The 23,226-nt window shown below is 40.9% G+C and overlaps 2 long non-coding RNA genes across 2 annotated transcripts; both read left to right on the top strand.

The window, feature by feature from the left end:
- The first annotated feature begins 10,368 nt into the window (after positions 1-10,368).
- Positions 10,369-12,879, top strand: LOC139835328 (uncharacterized). Its single transcript, XR_011751130.1, has 2 exons — positions 10,369-10,496; positions 12,668-12,879. It is a non-coding gene; the product is annotated as an uncharacterized lncRNA (long non-coding RNA).
- Positions 12,880-19,951: 7,072 nt separating this feature from the next.
- On the top strand, positions 19,952-22,462 carry LOC139835326 (uncharacterized). Its single transcript, XR_011751128.1, has 2 exons — positions 19,952-20,079; positions 22,251-22,462. It is a non-coding gene; the product is annotated as an uncharacterized lncRNA (long non-coding RNA).
- Positions 22,463-23,226: the final 764 nt, after the last annotated feature.

Raw genomic sequence — 23,226 nt, 5'->3', positions numbered from 1 at the left:
ATTACGAGTTCGAAACGGAGTGGAAAGGACGCACGAGGGGGTGCCACCATAGGCGGCGCAGCTGACCGGGGCCCGCGCCGGCCTATGGTTTGGCCGCCCCGTCGCTCCTTTCCGACTCGGGTTCGATCTGGTATTTTCCTTATTTCGCGAAAATATTTGCTATATAATCTCCCGGACCCCTGGAGGTCCGTATATCGTGTTTTCGACGTGTTTTGTTTCGAGCTGTTTCTGCCAGGATTTGTTTCGGATCTAGAGTCATCATGTCTTCGTCGGAAACTCCGAAGGACGGCTCCAGCAAGGATGTTGGCAACTTGTACATGGAGGAGCTGAAGATGCACCCCAAGGAGTTGCTGCTCGTTGAAGGAGAACTGCAGGTCAAGGATGTCCAGGGTCCTAAAGGAGAAGGAAGCCTGGAAGACAGGATGGAGAAGTTAGAACAAGAGGTTTTCAAGTACAAGAAGATGGCTGAGCGTGAGGTGGATATCTTCCACAGGATTGTGTCTGAACTCATTGCTGAACATGAGAAGGAAACTGCAAAGCTTTGGAGCGACATCCTCTCGCTTCACGACACCACCAACAAGCTCCAAGCACAACTCTATGATTTTCAGAATCAGAACTGTGAGTATGAAAACAGGTTTAAATACATAAGCCGTGCTGCTAGTTTCAGGATCCCCGAGACCAAGACGTCGTTTCTTGATGGAGAGCCTCTTCCTTGGAAGTTTGATGACGGGAGTTCATCACCACCATCGCCGAAGGAGTAATTCATCATCGGTATTGGCATCCCCTTGGTTTGTTCCAAGCTTGGGGGAGTGCCGCGGTATCACATTATCACTACCTTTTACTTTTATTGTCAAGTAGTGTCATATCATGAGTAGGGAAGTTATCATATACGATGGGTTGCGTTTGGAAGTATCTCTCCTTTAGTTGGTTGTCTATGTATCCCTTGGTGTGAGTTATCGTTATGGAATATTAATGAGAAGCCTTATCATTTACATATTGCACATCTTATTTTAGTTTGCAATCTTTACTATATGATTCACCTTGTTGTTAGTATTGGTATCACTTTGGGAGCATTGAATAAATCTATTTGGTTTTGGCAAACTTAGCATGGGTCAATAGCAACAACACTTTAAGGTTTAAATAGAAAAGAGAAATACATGTAGATGTTTCATTGTCTTTCTTGTTAGCTCATAGCTTATTATTCTGAAGTTAAAATTGTTTGTACTTACAAGGAAGATGCATGATTGTTTCTATCACATGTATATTTGTTTGTTTCCCTTGACTCTTATGCTTGCTAATTAACCTTGCTAGCCAAAGACCTGTACTGAGAGGGAATACTTCTCGTGCATCCAAACCTTAACCCAAACCTATGCCATTTGTGTCCACCATACCTACCTACTACATGGTATTTTCTGCCATTCCAAGTAAATACTTCATGTGCTACCTTTAAACAATTCAAAACTTAGTATCTCTTATTTGTGTCAATGTTTCATAGCTCATGAGGAAGTATGTGGTGTTTTATCTTTCAATCTTGTTGGGCAACTTTCACCAATGGACTAGTGGCTTCACCCGCTTATCCAATAATTTTGCAAAAAGAGCTGGCAATGGGATTCCCAGTCCCAAATTGATTAAACTAAATAGACACTCCTCCATGGTATGTGATTGATGGACGGCACCCGAAGGATTCGGTTAGCCATGGCTTGTGTAAGCAAAGGTTGGGGGGAGTGTCATCATCATAATAAAACTAAAATAAAAAGGCACTCCTTCATGGTATGAGATTGTTGGCAGGCACCCGAGGATTCGGTTAGCCATGGTTTGTGAAAGAAAGGTTGGAAGGAGTGCCACACAAAATGAAAATAATATGGGAGCCGCTCTTAGGAGGTTGTCTGGCAAGGGGGTTAGAGTACCCGCTACCAGTCGTTGACAACAACAAACACTTCTCAAAATGTTACTTTTATTCTCTTTATATGATTGCAAAACTGAAAAAGCTCTAGCACATGATTTAATCCCTGCTTCCCTCTGTGAAGGGCCTGTCTTTTACTTTATGTTGAGACAGTAAACCTATTTCCCTCCATCTCAAGCAAGCATTTGAGTAGTTGTGATCAAACCATTATATTGCGATTTGCTACATCATGTCTTTTATTCTTCCTTGTTTAGTACAAGTTTTATCTGAATGAATATAGCTTTGCAAGTTATCAATGACCATGAGAAGACCATTATGATTGAGTATGCAAGTTGTGCCTTATAAACTCTAACATGAGAGCGCTGCTCAATAAGATAAATATAATCTGTTAGTTGTTCTCTGACCAAGAACGAAGTTTGCCATCACCAATCATGATTTCTCATGCACCTTTACTTGTGATTACCCTATACTTGTTTCAATATGAGTTATAAGAGGTTGTCTACTATAATGTCCTGTGTGAATGAATATGATGCTTCTTGTCCGTATTTTATTTATCGACTCTTCACTCCATAAACATGTGGTCATGTCTATCGAGCTCAGTTTCGCTTGGGGACAAGCGAAGTCTAAGCTTGGGGGGAGTTGATACGTCCAATTTGCATCACTATTTTATATCATAATTTGCTGTTATTCATTGATATATTTCATATTGGGACACATTACTTATGTTATTTCATCTATTTTGCATGTTTCATCGTTATTGGAGGATCGAACACCGGAGCCAGGATTCTGCTGGAAAAAGCACCGTCAGAACGCAATATTTCGGAAGATCAACTCTGGAAGGAAATTATACCAAAAATCCTATTTTTCAAGATGACGAAGGAAGCCAGAAGGAGGAGCCAGGAGCAGCCAGGGTGGGCCCACACCCTAGGGCGGCGCGGCCCAGGCCCTGGCCGCGCCGGCCTGTGGTGTGGAGGGCCCACGACCCCTTTCGCCTCCTTTTCTTCGTCAAACCCTTCGTCCCGAAGACCTAAGCCACAGAGGGTACCTCGCGAAGAGTTACAGCCGCCTCTGCGGGGCGGAGAACACCAGAGAGAAAAGAGCTCTCCGGCGGGCAGGAACTCGGGGAAATTTCCTCCGGGAGGGGGAAATCGACGCCATCGTCACCGTCATCGAGCTGGACATCATCGCCATCACCATCATCATCATCTCCACCATCATCACCGCCGTCATCACCGCTGGACACCGTCACCGCCATAGCAATTTGGGTTTGATCTTGATTGTTTGATAGGGGAAACTCTCCTGTATCGATTCCTACTTGTTGTTGATGCTATTGAGTGAAACCATTGAACCAAGTTTATGTTCAGATTGTTATTCATCATCATATCACCTCTGATCATGTTCCGTATGATGTCTCGTGAGTAGTTCGTTTAGTTCTTGAGGACATGGGTGAAGTCTAAATGTTAGTAGTGAATTATGGTTGAGTAATATTCAATGGTGTGATATTTAAGTTGTGGTGTTATTCTTCTAGTGGTGTCATGTGAACGTCGACTACATGGCACTTCACCATTTATGGGCCTAGGGGAATGCATCTTGTATTCGTTTGCCAATTGCGGGGTTGCCGGAGTGACAGAAACCTAAACCCCCGTTGGTATATCGATGCAGGAGGGATCGCAGGATCTCAGAGTTTAAGGCTGTGGTTAGATTTATTTCTTAATTACTTTCTTGTAGTTGCGGATGCTTGCAAGGGGTATAATCACAAGTATGTATTAGTCCTAGGAAGGGCGGTACATTAGCATAGGTTCACCCACACAACACTTATCACAACAATGAAGATTATTTAGCCGTATGTAGCGAAAGCACTAGACTAAAATCCCGTGTGTCCTCAAGAACGTTTGGTCATTATAAGTAAACAAACCGGCTTGTCCTTTGTGCTAAAAAGGATTGGGCCACTCGCTGCAATTATTACTCTCGCACTTTACATACTCGTACATTATTCAACTGTTACATCAAACCCCCCCTGATTACTTGTCTGTGAGCATTTACAGTGAATCCTTCATCGAAACTGCTTGTCAACACCTTCTGCTCCTCGTTGGGATCGACATTCTTACTTATCGAAGATACTACGATACACCCCCTATACTTGTGGGTCATCAACCTGCAATTACCATTATTCAAAAACTAGGCCGATTCAACGATTACTAGGCCGATTAATCGCTACTAGGGGCCTGATCATGTCGATTACCATTAATCGCTTGTGTTAATCCTTTAGCTCGATTAATCAGTCCGAACATCCGATTACTACGTATGTTCCCGATTAACTACCACACTTTGTAAAAAAAAGTTATAATATTTTCAATGCATTTCACTAATACAGGCGCTACCCCTCCCCAATAAAGTAGGTTTTGCGAAGCTCCCGTTTGACTGTAGCCTCCAGTAACTTCATTTCCACAGTTGCCAAATAGTTCCTTGCTGTGGTGACCCAGCATACCACTGCATGGTGTAGTATGCAAGTCTGACATAACACCAATGAAACACCGTTTCACTAGTATTATATCGCTCAGAGTGGTACAACAGAAACATATGCGGGTCCAAGGCATGTCTATAGAATTACAACTCCGACTCTTTACAAAAGATCCACACAGCCTCTGACTTTACAATGAGGTAAAACTGCAAATAAACTCTAGAAGAACGACTCGTGGTCTAATCCTATCACGAACTCTATTTGTAGAGTATTTAACTAGCTATATAGGCTATGAATAGATTCTAGCTAAATAGGAGCTAGGTTTAGGAAGCTAGTTCCTTTCTATGGCTAATCTATGTTTTATCCTTGTTGGATGTGTAGTTTGTCTCTTCTGACAGGTTCATGTCCCTTGAAGTAGTTGTTGACTCCTCGGTCTTCGAGTTGCACTGTAGATCCTCCTTCGATGCCTCCATATCTAAGCAGGGGATTTAAGAGTGGGATGAGTACGAGCGTACTCAACAAGTTCATTATAGGAAAGAGGTGTTTAATGCACTAGCTACAGCATTAGACCAAAAAGTCTAATACTAATGCAGGTTTTCATAACCATTTATTCAAAAGGTTGCTTTTATTCAGAAGAACTATGTTCGTCAGCCTTCACCGGTTTACTAGATCTTCATGGAGTTCCTTTCCGGCAGCGTTCGCAGTTCCATAACCCAGAACAGGGAGTGATAGGTCACGATTCATTACACTCTGCAGAGGTGTGTTGCTTTACCCATAAGAGATCTTAACCTTGGTGCCAACCGAGTCTAGTTCTCGTCCACACTTCCTTTGGTGTGAGGCCCGGTATAAGGTCTTAGCCAATTATACTCCTACGCTACCTCGAACACCCACCCTTTGTTGCAATCCCCGACCCTGGGTCCTCGTCGGTGTACTTATACCAATTAAGGATGGCCCCCGACCACGACGACAGTTCTAGGCTCTACCATAAACTCCTTCGCCGGTAGATGCAACCCATCATAGACCGCATTACCGTGGGGAATTAGAGTGGGATCCCCACCCTTCGGTTGTTCTCGCAAGATACAACTGCTACGGTAAGCGCATCCATTGATGAACGAGAGGTGGAAGTACATTGGACTACTCCGTCCCATTCCAGATCTTATGGTTAACACGAGTTTTACGGCACAAGAATCACTGTACGACATTTGTTGTTTCATCCTAGATGGATATAAACCCTTGCAATGGAACCTCCACCATATCAACACATACCATGGTTCCATTGCCCACCACATAGTCATATTCATAGTTATGAAAATAATACTTTTGATTTTCATGCAAGAGTGATAAGTATAGTACTTTGCAAGTAATTTGGTAAAAATACTCAAATGACATGAGCAAACGATGTACTTGCCTTTCTTGACTGCAAGATTATGCAGGCAAGGTCTTCAATACGTAATAACTCCAAATTCTGAAATAACATCATCGTCCGGTAAGGACGATGTTTAAAAGATTGGCAAGGATGCAATAATGCATAAGTATGAGATGCAATCGCTCTAAGGGTGACCTAACCCCGATGATTTAGGATTAGTGAGTTGTAATGATTAGTTCAAAGTGTGTGATACTTTTAGAGTGATTCACAAACAAGGTTCTTATTAGGGTTTTGTTGTCTTAGAATCATAAACAAGTGGTAAGATGCATAATAACAATCATATACACCAAGGGATAGTAGTTGTATATTAAGTAAAGAGCAGTTGTCAAATTTAAGTCCTATGGTGTATGGTTGGTGATTACTTGTTATATACTTCAAAAGAATAACTTTGGAAGAACATGTTCTTTAATAAAGAACAAGTATGATAATTGGGTTTGTGGGTTCTATGGTTTCTTATGGTTCCAACTAGTTTCTGGAGTAAGGATTAGATGGATCCCAACAAAGTTGGATTCATCAACAACTAGGGCTTGTATGGTTCTAGTGAAGCATAAGTATCTTAAGCATTTAATAGTATATGGTTGCTATCAGGGTTGGTATACCTTGCTGATGATAGCTAGCTAGGGTTTATAGATCCTATTAGGTAGGGTTGATGAATACTCTCTTTTTACTTCAAAAGAATAACTTTTGAAGAACATACTTCTTAAGTAATAAGAAGTATATATCAATTAGGGTTGAGGTTGTCTAAGTTTTAATATTGGATTTACTAAGTGAAGAATGGTTGGTTTCTAAATAAGAGGGTTCATAAGTATCCATAACTAATAGGGTTTAGTGGAACATGGTTATGTGATACGTCTCCGACGTATCGATAATTTCTTATGTTCCATGCCACATTATTGATGTTATCTACATGTTTTATGCACACTTTATGTCATATTCGTGCATTTTCTGGAACTAACCTATTAACAAGATGCCGAAGTGCCAGTTGCTGTTTTCTGCTGTTTTTGGTTTCAGAAATCCTAGTAACAAAATATTCTCGGAATTGGACGAAATCAACGCCCAGGGTCCTATTTTGCCATGAAGCTTCCGGAAGTCCGAAGAGGAGACGAAGTGGGGCCATGAGGCGCCCAAACCCTAGGGCGGCGCGGCCCCCCCTTGGCCGCGCTGCCCTGTGGTGTGGGGCCCTCGTGCCGCCTCCTGACTTGCCCTTCCGCCTACTTAAAGCCTCCGTCGCGAAACCCCCAGTACCGAGAGCCACGATACGGAAAACCTTACTGAGACGCCGCCGCCGCCGATCCCATCTCGGGGGATCCAGGAGATCGCCTCCGGCACCCTGCCGGAGAGGGGATTCATCTCCCGGAGGACTCTACGCCACCATGGTCGCCTCCGGAGTGATGTGTGAGTAGTCTACCCCTGGACTATGGGTCCATAGCTGTAGCTAGATGGTTGTCTTCTCCCCATTGTGCTATCATTGTCGGATCTTGTGAGCTGCCTAACATGATCAAGATCATCTATCTGTAATTCTATATGTTGCGTTTGTTGGGATCCGATGAATAGAGAATACTATGTTATGTTGATTATCAATCTATTGTCTATGTGTTGTTTATGATCTTGCATGCTCTCCGTTATTAGTAGATGCTCTGGCCAAGTTGATGCAAGTAACTCCAAGAGGGAGTATTTATGCTCGATAGTGGGTTCATGTCTCCGTGAATCTGGAGGAGTGACAAGAACCACTAAGGTTACGGATGTGCTGTTGCCACTAGGGATAAAACATTGATGCTATGTCTAAGGATGTAGTTGTTGATTACATTACGCACCATACTTAATGCAATTGTCTGTTGCTTTGCAACTTAATACTGGAGGGGGTTCGGATGATAACCTGAAGGTGGACTTTTTAGGCATAGATGCAGTTGGATGGCGGTCTATGTACTTTGTCGTAATGCCCAATTAAATCTCACTATACTCATCATAATATGTATGTGCATGGTCATGCCCTCTTTATTTGTCAATTGCCCAACTGTAATTTGTTCACCCAACATGCTGTTTATCTTATGGGAGAGACACCTCTAGTGAACTGTGGACCCCGGTCCAATTCTCTATACTGAAATACAATCTACTGCAATACTTGTTTTACTGTTTTCTGCAAACAATCATCTTCCACACAATACGGTTAATCCTTTGTTACAGCAAGCCGGTGAGATTGACAACCTCACTGTTTCGTTGGGGCAAAGTACTTTGGTTGTGTTGTGCAGGTTCCACGTTGGCGCCGGAATCTCTGGTGTTGCGCCGCACTACATCCCGCCGCCATCAACCTTCAACGTGCTTCTTGGCTCCTCCTGGTTCGATAAACCTTGGTTTCTTTCTGAGGGAAAACTTGCTGCTGTGCGCATCATACCTTCCTCTTGGGGTTCCCAACGAACGTGTGAGTTACACGCCATCAAGCATATTTTCTGGCGCCGTTGCCGGGGAGATCAAGACACGCTGCAAGGGGAGTCTCCACTTCTCAATCTCTTTACTTTGTTTTTGTCTTGCTTAGTTTTATTTACTACTTTGTTTGCTGCACTAAATCGAAATACAAAAAAAAAATTAGTTGCTAGTTTTACTTTATTTGCTATCTTGTTTGCTATATCAAAAACACAAAAAAAATAGTTACTTGCATTTTCTTTACTTGATTCATCATGTTTCCTTTTAATTTTACCACAAAAGACATACCGGTAGGACGTGGGTCTATAGTTGGGAGAAATAATATAGAAGAATTTTTCAATCATGTTAGTACCATTGAAGACTTTGAAGATAGACACTTGGTAGACCTTGCGCCTACTTATGAAATTGCTGCTGCTTCTTTAGTTCACATGTTGGAAACTAAATTTGTTAATCTTAATCCTATAATCCAACACATGTTTCTCACACTTGGTGATATGGAAGAAGGGGAAAAGAAAGATTTTGTTTTAGAAACCCTTCTTAGAGAATTTGGTGGTATAGCAAGAGAGGCTAGAAAGGTCTTTGCTAAATTTAATATGCTTGGTTCTTACACCAATTTTGTTAGTCTCCTTGAAAAGATGGATATGGATAGAATAAAGTACACTAATAATATTAATGATGGAGGGGAGATCAAAGCACCAATACCATGTAAACTCTTAGCTATAAATGATGCACTAGAAAATAACTATGCTTGGCTTGTTCCTGAAAATTTGTTTGATGAGAGTAGCAAGCCTAAGACTAATGAAAAGGGAGCCTCTGAAACTTACATAGATGAGATAACATGCATTGTTGAGGCAACTCCTAAAGCCCAAGGTAAGGATGATGCACCACCCTTTGATAATACTTGAGACACACTTTCTGCGCTTAGCTGAAAGGCGTTAAAGAAAAGCGCTTATGGGAGACAACCCATGTTTTTACCTACAGTACTTTGTTTTTATTTTGTGTCTTGGAAGTTGTTTACTACTGTAGCAACCTCTCCTTATCTTAGTTTAGTGTTTTGTTGTGCCAAGTAAAGTCGTTGATAGAAAAGTTCATACTAGATTTGGATTACTGCGCAGTTTCAGATTTCTTTGCTGTCACGAATCTGGGCTAAATTCTCTGTAGGTAACTCAGAAAATTAAGCCAATTTACGTGAGTGATCCTCAGATATGTACGCAACTTTCATTCAATTTGGGCATTTTCTTTTGAGCAAGTCTGGTGCCATTTTAAAATTCGTCAATACGAACTGTTCTGTTTTGACAGATTCTGCATTTTATTTCGCATTGCCTCTTTTGCTATGTTGGATGAATTTCTTTGATCCATTAATGTCCAGTAGCTTTATGCAATGTCCAGAAGTGTTAAGAATGATTGTGTCACCTCTGAATATGTTAATTTTTATTGTGCACTAACCCTCTAATTGTCACATCCCAAAAAAAATTTAAATTTTGAAATGTGAAAATAAAATAAAGCGAGTGTTTGTTTGTTTGTCATATTTGAATTTTCACAACAAATTAAAACTTTTGTGTTTATTAAAAAGGTATTTCAAAAAAATAGAGTCTTCATAGACCTTGGTTTTCAAAAAAAGATTTGCCAACAATACTCTATTTTGTTCGGATGTTTTAAAAAACTTATAAAATCATTATTTTGAGAAAATATTAAACCGTAAAAAGGCACTGTAGCCACATAGACATGTATGTCAAATTTTGATTTTATAAAGTTTATATTTTTATCCCAAATTTAATCTCATATTAAAATTATTTTTCGTGAAGAATCCAACGGAACCTTATTTACCTTTTTACGATTATTTTTGATCCTCCAAAATTATATTTTTAAATTCTGAAAAAAAAAATGAATTGCGTGGCCAGACCGACCAGCCCAGCTCGCGCGGCCCAACCCGCCCGCGGCCCCACCCGCGTCCCAGCAGCCCACGCGGCCACGCGCCCGCGCTCGCCTCCCGCGCACGCGCTTCCTCGCGCCCACGCCCGCACCGCCCCAGCTCGCACCGTGCTCGCGTGAATTTCGCCGCGCGTGATTTCCGGCCGCCCGTGCGACGAACCTAGACAGCCTATGCCCCTATAAATAGCCTGCCCAGGGAGCCTCCCATCACACCACAAGGCCTTAACGCCACTCTCTTTTTCTCCCTCACAGCACGTAGCGCAGCTGCTGCTCTCTCTGCGGCAGCACACGGCGCGACGCCGCAGCTTCAACATCGCGGGCGTGGTAAATCCCATCGTCCCTTCGGCCTTCACGTAAGTCTATTTCTGAAGTGTTAAGTTCTATTCAATTGATGAATGGCGACCCATCATAGCACGTTGAATCTTAATCCAACATGCATCTCTGATCGATCCATTCGTGTTAAGTAGTTTGAACTAGCTAGCTCCTTAGAAACTTTGAAATTTCGTAACTAAAGATCTAGATCTCCGTTTAGAACAGTGGTTCTTGCATTAAGTTTGTAAAATTAATTATTCTCTACAACTTTCGTGTAGGAAGTTTCTCCATCCGACGAATTTGTTTGGACAACTTTTCGGACACTATTAGAGCTTAACCGCGAACTGTAAAATTCATATCTTTAGTTCTACCCGTCGGTTTTTGACAAACTTTATACCGTTGGAATCAGTAAAATGCGTAGATCATTCAGGACATTTTGCATGTTGGATTTAGACACTTTGTTTTCGCGGTATTTCTATGATCCGCAATATCGTCCCTCGACTATGAAAATCATTTAGACACATTCATCATGTTCCATGATCACATCTCCCCATAACATATTATCCTAATCCATATTTTTTAAATAACAATTGAGTTATTTGAGTAAAGCGTGACATGCTAAATTTTCGATTTTTACCTTGATCTAGCGGGATGGAGATACTCTAACTCATATCACATGCGTTGAACCCTTGTTATCTATTAGGATCCGCGAACCAAATTCCAACGTCTATCATGCCTAACCAACACCAATTACACGCATTAGTCTAAATGACACTATTCAACCTACAAATGAGTAAATTGAGTAATTCCATATATCACTAGTTCCTAACTAATTTTTTTTCTTCTTGTGCCGTTGGTGAGTGTTGCACACTCTCCATAATGGTATGTTGCTTTACGCCATCTGAGCTTCATGTGACTCTATCACATGGATCATTCCAATTATTCATTTCGGTGTAGCAAACAACCCTTGACCATATGCCTTTGTTAATCTTTTTCCTCGTAAGCATTTGAGTTTTTCTTTCAAAGTACATGACCCTTCCAATCTATCAAACCGTATCTTGCAAGCCAAACCTCATGCCACAACTTAGTACCATAGAGCGTTTTTTTTAAATTGATTGTCTTGATTGTATTATGTTGTTATGAATTGTGTGTTTATGTTGTGTTACCTTTATCTTATAGTTCGTACGAGAGCTGCGTGTTTTGATTGAAAGAAGTGAACGCTCTTCGACTACCAAAAGGCAAGTGACACACACCAAAAGTCCCAGTTTTTAATTCTTGCACGTAGTGTTTTTATAGTAGACATGTCTAGGGTTTATGCTTTTTGCCTGCTATTAAATCCTAGTAGTTTAGCTACACCACTCCTAGACTCCCTTAGCCGCCATTAAATTTAGTTGTTACCTGCTATGCCATGGAAAAATGTTTTGATAGAGGTTAAGGAAAAACAACTAAGTTTAATGAATTACCTGGGTGAATGGTGGAGTTATGGAGAGGGTGACTGTATCAGGGGGCAAGACCCTGGTGCTAGTGCACACTTGCGGAAAGTCACCCAGGCTTAAAGAGATTGTAGACAAATCTTGCTCATTAGCTTCACGTACAACCACATGCTACTATGGCTCTGGCTTGACAAAGTATGTTGTATGAACCTGGATCCTAGGGGCCAGGTGGTGGTAGAGGGATACTGTAGGTGGGGGCGTGGCCCTTAGGAAATGGTTCGGGCGATTACACACAGAAGGTCTCGGCCACGGTCTACACCTGTCCTTAAGCAAAATGTGCAACGAGGTAGAAGGATTGACCTGGCCATGTGGGTAAAGGTGTACAACCTCTCGAGAGTGTAAAATCTAAGTACTTAGCCGTGTCCCCGGTTATGGACAACTTGAGTGAACTGACAAGTCCTTGTTCGAAGATCTCCTCATCCCAATTTCTTAAATAAAATTTGATGGGTGAACAAGGGTAGGAAGGTACATTGGGGCTTTACCAATGCTACTGTTAATTTGGTACATTGGGGTTTTACCAATGTTACGGCTAATTAGATTGAAAGAAAATGTTTTGATAAATGATAGGGAAAAATTGGCTTTATGCAACATAAACTTGAGCTCTACCAGCCAAATGTACACTTAAGTGTTAGGTTGCCATTTGGGTCCACTATAGTGTCATCTTGCCAATACAATTCAAATGTATTGACCATTCGTGGCTGTAACTTTTCATGTTGCAGATGTTTTGAAAGACGAGTGAGTTACGATGGTTAGGGTTACGAGTCTATCCTCAACATGCTCGCCTGTGGCACATGAAGACGAAGGACTCCATGCTGTCTATGTTTATTTGTTGTGAAACTCTGATGATATGCTAGCCTTGTGCTATGCACTTTGTAATCCTTTATGTAAATTCTGGATCATACGATGTAATAAAGACCTTTGTTTCTTGGTATTACATCTTGTACTGTGTGTGCTAGCGATTGATCCAGGGACTAGCACAGATACGCACAGAGATCGGCACCTTAAAAGGTGAGGTCGCTACAGATGGTATCAGAGCATTGTGTTGACCGTAGGTTCGTGACCCTAGGTTTGGATTAGAAATAGGAAAACCCCAGGATGAAAATTTTGTCCAATCCTATTTCAAAAAAAAGTGTGCTTTGTAAACTTCTAGTACTCTTATCTATTCCATCTTCAAAAATGTTTTCCTCTTGCCTTAGATGACCTACCTTATGAAACCATCAAGGAAGTAGAGATGATGACCTTCTACCTGAAGTGAGGGACTGATGCTTCATGTGATATTCTTCAATTCCGCAGAAGTGTTTCATGGAAGACCAATGAAGAACTTGAAGAAATACTTCGATGCAGATTGCACAACACACGAAGATACACCGATGGAGTAGAATAGAAACTTGACACATCCAAAATAGAAATAGAAGAGACCACCATTAGTAATCTTTCGTCGTACCAACGATATAGTAATAACACATTGATCATACCAAATTGTGGTATGACCATACTAGTTTGTTTATGTTTGAACCATGATGCTTGATGCTTGTTAGATGATTGTTGTTTGCTAAATTGCTTTGATCTGTGGTGTTTGGGTAGGAATGTTATTTAGAATCTTTCTATCTATTCTCATCTATAACCAATCCAACAAGTGTTTTCTTGACAAATCGTCATGAAGACAACCTTAGCAAAACCAAACCTGATGTTTCCGATCAAGGTGAAGAAGTGAAGAGTGTGAGATACACAAAACCCTAGTTAGGGATCGATAGAAATGTTTTCAAAACGGTTCAATAATGGGGATTGAAACATTGATTCAATTCTCCATGATTTTTTTTATCAAACTGTGAGGTTGACCAAGAGTTAGAATACGAGATATACCAAACTGAATACAAGGTAATGATTGGGTGTGACATGGATTGCCCCCCATGACGACTACTCATATTGTTTGCTCTTCTTATGAGGAATGGTAAATCTAGAGAGACATACCTACAAGAGAGACATCGCTGATAAGCCTGAACCATAGGGGTGAATAGATATTATGCCCTCATAGTAGGCAAGTGTTGCCAAACGTAGGACTATGGTGAGTTTTAAGATCCAACCACTAGTTGAAGAGTAGAAGAAGATTGCCGAAGACACCAACCGGAAGTATGATGAAGGACGCCTGGAAGTATTCTCATGTTGGTTTTCCGTTTGACCCGAAGAGTGACCCTTTTATGTCAAGAGTAGTTCAACCACCTGCCCATATGAAGCCCAACCCTCACGAAAACTACTTAGGTCACCTTGAAGAGATATGTTGTTCACTATATGTAAACAACCCCTATTAGAGGTCAGAAGCCATAGATATTTCAAGAGATGATCCAATGCTAAGTCACTCCCTAGTTGAGCCAACTATCAACCTGAGACATAGGCTACCTACAAAAGTTTCTTTTAAGGGTGGTAGCCCATCTCGACATATGTCAAGCCTATTTTCTTTCTAGCCTCTTCAAATCTCGGGGACGAGATTTTTTTTAAGGGTGGTAGTCTGTCACATCCCAAAAAAAATTTAAATTTTGAAACGTGAAAATAAAATAAAGCGAGTGTTTGTTTGTTTGTCATATTTGAATTTTCACAACAAATTAAAACTTTTGTGTTTATTAAAAAGGTATTTCAAAAAAATAGAGTCTTCATAGACCTTGGTTTTCAAAAAAAGATTTGCCAACAATACTCTATTTTGTTCGGATGTTTTAAAAAACTTATAAAATCATTATTTTGAGAAAATATTAAACCGTAAAAAGGCACTGTAGCCACATAGACATGTATGTCAAATTTTGATTTTATAAAGTTTATATTTTTATCCCAAATTTAATCTCATATTAAAATTATTTTTCGTGAAGAATCCAACGGAACCTTATTTACCTTTTTACGATTATTTTTGATCCTCCAAAATTATATTTTTAAATTCTGAAAAAAAAAATGAATTGCGTGGCCAGACCGACCAGCCCAGCTCGCGCGGCCCAACCCGCCCGCGGCCCCACCCGCGTCCCAGCAGCCCACGCGGCCACGCGCCCGCGCTCGCCTCCCGCGCACGCGCTTCCTCGCGCCCACGCCCGCACCGCCCCCAGCTCGCACCGTGCTCGCGTGAATTTCGCCGCGCGTGATTTCCGGCCGCCCGTGCGACGAACCTAGACAGCCTATGCCCCTATAAATAGCCTGCCCAGGGAGCCTCCCATCACACCACAAGGCCTTAACGCCACTCTCTTTTTCTCCCTCACAGCACGTAGCGCAGCTGCTGCTCTCTCTGCGGCAGCACACGGCGCGACGCCGCAGCTTCAACATCGCGGGCGTGGTAAATCTCATCGTCCCTTCGGCCTTCACGTAAGTCTATTTCTGAAGTGTTAAGTTCTATTCAATTGATGAATGGCGACCCATCATAGCACGTTGAATCTTAATCCAACATGCATCTCTGATCGATCCATTCGTGTTAAGTAGTTTGAACTAGCTAGCTCCTTAGAAACTTTGAAATTTCGTAACTAAAGATCTAGATCTCCGTTTAGAACAGTGGTTCTTGCATTAAGTTTGTAAAATTAATTATTCTCTACAACTTTCGTGTAGGAAGTTTCTCCATCCGACGAATTTGTTTGGACAACTTTTCGGACACTATTAGAGCTTAACCGCGAACTGTAAAATTCATATCTTTAGTTCTACCCGTCGGTTTTTGACAAACTTTATACCGTTGGAATCAGTAAAATGCGTAGATCATTCAGCACATTTTGCATGTTGGATTTAGACACTTTGTTTTCGCGGTATTTCTATGATCCGCAATATCGTCCCTCGACTATGAAAATCATTTAGACACATTCATCATGTTCCATGATCACATCTCCCCATAACATATTATCCTAATCCATATTTTTTAAATAACAATTGAGTTATTTGAGTAAAGCGTGACATGCTAAATTTTCGATTTTTACCTTGATCTAGCGGGATGGAGATACTCTAACTCATATCACATGCGTTGAACCCTTGTTATCTATTAGGATCCGCGAACCAAATTCCAACGTCTATCATGCCTAACCAACACCAATTACACGCATTAGTCTAAATGACACTATTCAACCTACAAATGAGTAAATTGAGTAATTCCATATATCACTAGTTCCTAACTAATTTTTTTTCTTCTTGTGCCGTTGGTGAGTGTTGCACACTCTCCATAATGGTATGTTGCTTTACGCCATCTGAGCTTCATGTGACTCTATCACATGGATCATTCCAATTATTCATTTCGGTGTAGCAAACAACCCTTGACCATATGCCTTTGTTAATCTTTTTCCTCGTAAGCATTTGAGTTTTTCTTTCAAAGTACATGACCCTTCCAATCTATCAAACCGTATCTTGCAAGCCAAACCTCATGCCACAACTTAGTACCATAGAGCGTTTTTTTTAAATTGATTGTCTTGATTGTATTATGTTGTTATGAATTGTGTGTTTATGTTGTGTTACCTTTATCTTATAGTTCGTACGAGAGCTGCGTGTTTTGATTGAAAGAAGTGAACGCTTCGACTACCAAAAGGCAAGTGACACACACCAAAAGTCCCAGTTTTTAATTCTTGCACGTAGTGTTTTTATAGTAGACATGTCTAGGGTTTATGCTTTTTGCCTGCTATTAAATCCTAGTAGTTTAGCTACACCACTCCTAGACTCCCTTAGCCGCCATTAAATTTAGTTGTTACCTGCTATGCCATGGAAAAATGTTTTGATAGAGGTTAAGGAAAAACAACTAAGTTTAATGAATTACCTGGGTGAATGGTGGAGTTATGGAGAGGGTGACTGTATCAGGGGGCAAGACCCTGGTGCTAGTGCACACTTGCGGAAAGTCACCCAGGCTTAAAGAGATTGTAGACAAATCTTGCTCATTAGCTTCACGTACAACCACATGCTACTATGGCTCTGGCTTGACAAAGTATGTTGTATGAACCTGGATCCTAGGGGCCAGGTGGTGGTAGAGGGATACTGTAGGTGGGGGCGTGGCCCTTAGGAAATGGTTCGGGCGATTACACACAGAAGGTCTCGGCCACGGTCTACACCTGTCCTTAAGCAAAATGTGCAACGAGGTAGAAGGATTGACCTGGCCATGTGGGTAAAGGTGTACAACCTCTCGAGAGTGTAAAATCTAAGTACTTAGCCGTGTCCCCGGTTATGGACAACTTGAGTGAACTGACAAGTCCTTGTTCGAAGATCTCCTCATCCCAATTTCTTAAATAAAATTTGATGGGTGAACAAGGGTAGGAAGGTACATTGGGGCTTTACCAATGCTACTGTTAATTTGGTACATTGGGGTTTTACCAATGTTACGGCTAATTAGATTGAAAGAAAATGTTTTGATAAATGATAGGGAAAAATTGGCTTTATGCAACATAAACTTGAGCTCTACCAGCCAAATGTACACTTAAGTGTTAGGTTGCCATTTGGGTCCACTATAGTGTCATCTTGCCAATACAATTCAAATGTATTGACCATTCGTGGCTGTAACTTTTCATGTTGCAGATGTTTTGAAAGACGAGTGAGTTACGATGGTTAGGGTTACGAGTCTATCCTCAACATGCTCGCCTGTGGCACATGAAGACGAAGGACTCCATGCTGTCTATGTTTATTTGTTGTGAAACTCTGATGATATGCTAGCCTTGTGCTATGCAAATTGTAATCCTTTATGTAATTTCTGGTTCATACGATGTAATAAAGACCTTTGTTTCTTGGTATTACATCTTGTACTGTGTGTGCTAGCGATTGATCCAGGGACTAGCACAGATACGCACAGAGATCGGCACCTTAAAAGGTGAGGTCGCTACAGATGGTATCAGAGCATTGTGTTGACCGTAGGTTCGTGACCCTAGGTTTGGATTAGAAATAGGAAAACCCCAGGATGAAAATTTTGTCCAATCCTATTTCAAAAAAAAGTGTGCTTTGTAAACTTCTAGTACTCTTATCTATTCCATCTTCAAAAATGTTTTCCTCTTGCCTTAGATGACCTACCTTATGAAACCATCAAGGAAGTAGAGATGATGACCTTCTACCTCAAGTGAGGGACTGATGCTTCATGTGATATTCTTCAATTCCGCAGAAGTGTTTCATGGAAGACCAATGAAGAACTTGAAGAAATACTTCGATGCAGATTGCACAACACACGAAGATACACCGATGGAGTAGAATAGAAACTTGACACATCCAAAATAGAAATAGAAGAGACCACCATTAGTAATCTTTAAATGCATACCAACGATATAGTAATAACACATTGATCATACCAAATTGTGGTATGACCATACTAGTTTGTTTATGTTTGAACCATGATGCTTGATGCTTGTTAGATGATTGTTGTTTGCTAAATTGCTTTGATCTGTGGTGTTTGGGTAGGAATGTTATTTAGAATCTTTCTATCTATTCTCATCTATAACCAATCCAACAAGTGTTTTCTTGACAAATCGTCATGAAGACAACCTTAGCAAAACCAAACCTGATGTTTCCGATCAAGGTGAAGAAGTGAAGAGTGTGAGATACACAAAACCCTAGTTAGGGATCGATAGAAATGTTTTCAAAACGGTTCAATAATGGGGATTGAAACATTGATTCAATTCTCCATGATTTTTTTTATCAAACTGTGAGGTTGACCAAGAGTTAGAATACGAGATATACCAAACTGAATACAAGGTAATGATTGGGTGTGACATGGATTGCCCCCCATGACGACTACTCATATTGTTTGCTCTTCTTATGAGGAATGGTAAATCTAGAGAGACATACCTACAAGAGAGACATCGCTGATAAGCCTGAACCATAGGGGTGAATAGATATTATGCCCTCATAGTAGGCAAGTGTTGCCAAACGTAGGACTATGGTGAGTTTTAAGATCCAACCACTAGTTGAAGAGTAGAAGAAGATTGCCGAAGACACCAACCGGAAGTATGATGAAGGACGCCTGGAAGTATTCTCATGTTGGTTTTCCGTTTGACCCGAAGAGTGACCCTTTTATGTCAAGAGTAGTTCAACCACCTGCCCATATGAAGCCCAACCCTCACGAAAACTACTTAGGTCACCTTGAAGAGATATGTTGTTCACTATATGTAAACAACCCCTATTAGAGGTCAGAAGCCATAGATATTTCAAGAGATGATCCAATGCTAAGTCACTCCCTAGTTGAGCCAACTATCAACCTGAGACATAGGCTACCTACAAAAGTTTCTTTTAAGGGTGGTAGCCCATCTCGACATATGTCAAGCCTATTTTCTTTCTAGCCTCTTCAAATCTCTGGGACGAGATTTTTTTTAATGGTGGTAGTCTGTCACATCCCAAAAAAAATTTAAATTTTGAAATGTGAAAATAAAATAAAGCGAGTGTTTGTTTGTTTGTCATATTTGAATTTTCACAACAAATTAAAACTTTTGTGTTTATTAAAAAGGTATTTCAAAAAAATAGAGTCTTCATAGACCTTGGTTTTCAAAAAAAGATTTGCCAACAATACTCTATTTTGTTCGGATGTTTTAAAAAACTTATAAAATCATTATTTTGAGAAAATATTAAACCGTAAAAAGGCACTGTAGCCACATAGACATGTATGTCAAATTTTGATTTTATAAAGTTTATATTTTTATCCCAAATTTAATCTCATATTAAAATTATTTTTCGTGAAGAATCCAACGGAACCTTATTTACCTTTTTACGATTATTTTTGATCCTCCAAAATTATATTTTTAAATTCTGAAAAAAAAAATGAATTGCGTGGCCAGACCGACCAGCCCAGCTCGCGCGGCCCAACCCGCCCGCGGCCCCACCCGCGTCCCAGCAGCCCACGCGGCCACGCGCCCCGCGCTCGCCTCCCGCGCACGCGCTTCCTCGCGCCCACGCCCGCACCGCCCCCAGCTCGCACCGTGCTCGCGTGAATTTCGCCGCGCGTGATTTCCGGCCGCCCGTGCGACGAACCTAGACAGCCTATGCCCCTATAAATAGCCTGCCCAGGGAGCCTCCCATCACACCACAAGGCCTTAACGCCACTCTCTTTTTCTCCCTCACAGCACGTAGCGCAGCTGCTGCTCTCTCTGCGGCAGCACACGGCGCGACGCCGCAGCTTCAACATCGCGGGCGTGGTAAATCCCATCGTCCCTTCGGCCTTCACGTAAGTCTATTTCTGAAGTGTTAAGTTCTATTCAATTGATGAATGGCGATCCATCATAGCACGTTGAATCTTAATCCAACATGCATCTCTGATCGATCCATTCGTGTTAAGTAGTTTGAACTAGCTAGCTCCTTAGAAACTTTGAAATTTCGTAACTAAAGATCTAGATCTCCGTTTAGAACAGTGGTTCTTGCATTAAGTTTGTAAAATTAATTATTCTCTACAACTTTCGTGTAGGAAGTTTCTCCATCCGACGAATTTGTTTGGACAACTTTTCGGACACTATTAGAGCTTAACCGCGAACTGTAAAATTCATATCTTTAGTTCTACCCGTCGGTTTTTGACAAACTTTATACCGTTGGAATCAGTAAAATGCGTAGATCATTCAGGACATTTTGCATGTTGGATTTAGACACTTTGTTTTCGCGGTATTTCTATGATCCGCAATATCGTCCCTCGACTATGAAAATCATTTAGACACATTCATCATGTTCCATGATCACATCTCCCCATAACATATTATCCTAATCCATATTTTTTAAATAACAATTGAGTTATTTGAGTAAAGCGTGACATGCTAAATTTTCGATTTTTACCTTGATCTAGCGGGATGGAGATACTCTAACTCATATCACATGTGTTGAACCCTTGTTATCTATTAGGATCCGCGAACCAAATTCCAACGTCTATCATGCCTAACCAACACCAATTACACGCATTAGTCTAAATGACACTATTCAACCTACAAATGAGTAAATTGAGTAATTCCATATATCACTAGTTCCTAACTAATTTTTCTTCTTCTTGTGCCGTTGGTGAGTGTTGCACACTCTCCATAATGGTATGTTGCTTTACGCCATCTGAGCTTCATGTGACTCTATCACATGGATCATTCCAATTATTCATTCCGGTGTAGCAAACAACCCTTGACCATATGCCTTTGTTAATCTTTTTCCTCGTAAGCATTTGAGTTTTTCTTTCAAAGTACATGACCCTTCCAATCTATCAAACCGTATCTTGCAAGCCAAACCTCATGCCACAACTTAGAACCATAGAGCATTTTTTTTAAATTGATTGTCTTGATTGTATTATGTTGTTATGAATTGTGTGTTTATGTTGTGTTACCTTTATCTTATAGTTCGTACGAGAGCTGCGTGTTTTGATTGAAAGAAGTGAACGCTCTTCGACTACCAAAAGGCAAGTGACACACACCAAAAGTCCCAGTTTTTAATTCTTGCACGTAGTGTTTTTATAGTAGACATGTCTAGGGTTTATGCTTTTTGCCTGCTATTAAATCCTAGTAGTTTAGCTACACCACTCCTAGACTCCCTTAGCCGCCATTAAATTTAGTTGTTACCTGCTATGCCATGGAAAAATGTTTTGATAGAGGTTAAGGAAAAACAACTAAGTTTAATGAATTACCTGGGTGAATGGTGGAGTTATGGAGAGGGTGACTGTATCAGGGGGCAAGACCCTGGTGCTAGTGCACACTTGCGGAAAGTCACCCAGGCTTAAAGAGATTGTAGACAAATCTTGCTCATTAGCTTCACGTACAACCACATGCTACTATGGCTCTGGCTTGACAAAGTATGTTGTATGAACCTGGATCCTAGGGGCCAGGTGGTGGTAGAGGGATACTGTAGGTGGGGGCGTGGCCCTTAGGGAATGGTTCGGGCGATTACACACAGAAGGTCTCGGCCACGGTCTACACCTGTCCTTAAGCAAAATGTGCAACGAGGTAGAAGGATTGACCTGGCCATGTGGGTAAAGGTGTACAACCTCTCGAGAGTGTAAAATCTAAGTACTTAGCCGTGTCCCCGGTTATGGACAACTTGAGTGAACTGACAAGTCCTTGTTCGAAGATCTCCTCATCCCAATTTCTTAAATAAAATTTGATGGGTGAACAAGGGTAGGAAGGTACATTGGGGCTTTACCAATGCTACTGTTAATTTGGTACATTGGGGTTTTACCAATGTTACGGCTAATTAGATTGAAAGAAAATGTTTTGATAAATGATAGGGAAAAATTGGCTTTATGCAACATAAACTTGAGCTCTACCAGCCAAATGTACACTTAAGTGTTAGGTTGCCATTTGGGTCCACTATAGTGTCATCTTGCCAATACAATTCAAATGTATTGACCATTCGTGGCTGTAACTTTTCATGTTGCAGATGTTTTGAAAGACGAGTGAGTTACGATGGTTAGGGTTACGAGTCTATCCTCAACATGCTCGCCTGTGGCACATGAAGACGAAGGACTCCATGCTGTCTATGTTTATTTGTTGTGAAACTCTGATGATATGCTAGCCTTGTGCTATGCACTTTGTAATCCTTTATGTAAATTCTGGATCATACGATGTAATAAAGACCTTTGTTTCTTGGTATTACATCTTGTACTGTGTGTGCTAGCGATTGATCCAGGGACTAGCACAGATACGCACAGAGATCGGCACCTTAAAAGGTGAGGTCGCTACAGATGGTATCAGAGCATTGTGTTGACCGTAGGTTCGTGACCCTAGGTTTGGATTAGAAATAGGAAAACCCCAGGATGAAAATTTTGTCCAATCCTATTTCAAAAAAAAGTGTGCTTTGTAAACTTCTAGTACTCTTATCTATTCCATCTTCAAAAATGTTTTCCTCTTGCCTTAGATGACCTACCTTATGAAACCATCAAGGAAGTAGAGATGATGACCTTCTACCTGAAGTGAGGGACTGATGCTTCATGTGATATTCTTCAATTCCGCAGAAGTGTTTCATGGAAGACCAATGAAGAACTTGAAGAAATACTTCGATGCAGATTGCACAACACACGAAGATACACCGATGGAGTAGAATAGAAACTTGACACATCCAAAATAGAAATAGAAGAGACCACCATTAGTAATCTTTCGTCGTACCAACGATATAGTAATAACACATTGATCATACCAAATTGTGGTATGACCATACTAGTTTGTTTATGTTTGAACCATGATGCTTGATGCTTGTTAGATGATTGTTGTTTGCTAAATTGCTTTGATCTGTGGTGTTTGGGTAGGAATGTTATTTAGAATCTTTCTATCTATTCTCATCTATAACCAATCCAACAAGTGTTTTCTTGACAAATCGTCATGAAGACAACCTTAGCAAAACCAAACCTGATGTTTCC

The sequence above is a fragment of the Lolium perenne genome, chromosome 1, assembly GCF_019359855.2.
Source record: "Lolium perenne isolate Kyuss_39 chromosome 1, Kyuss_2.0, whole genome shotgun sequence".
NCBI classification, from domain to species: domain Eukaryota; kingdom Viridiplantae; phylum Streptophyta; class Magnoliopsida; order Poales; family Poaceae; genus Lolium; species Lolium perenne.
This window is presented reverse-complemented; position numbering and strand designations above follow the sequence as displayed.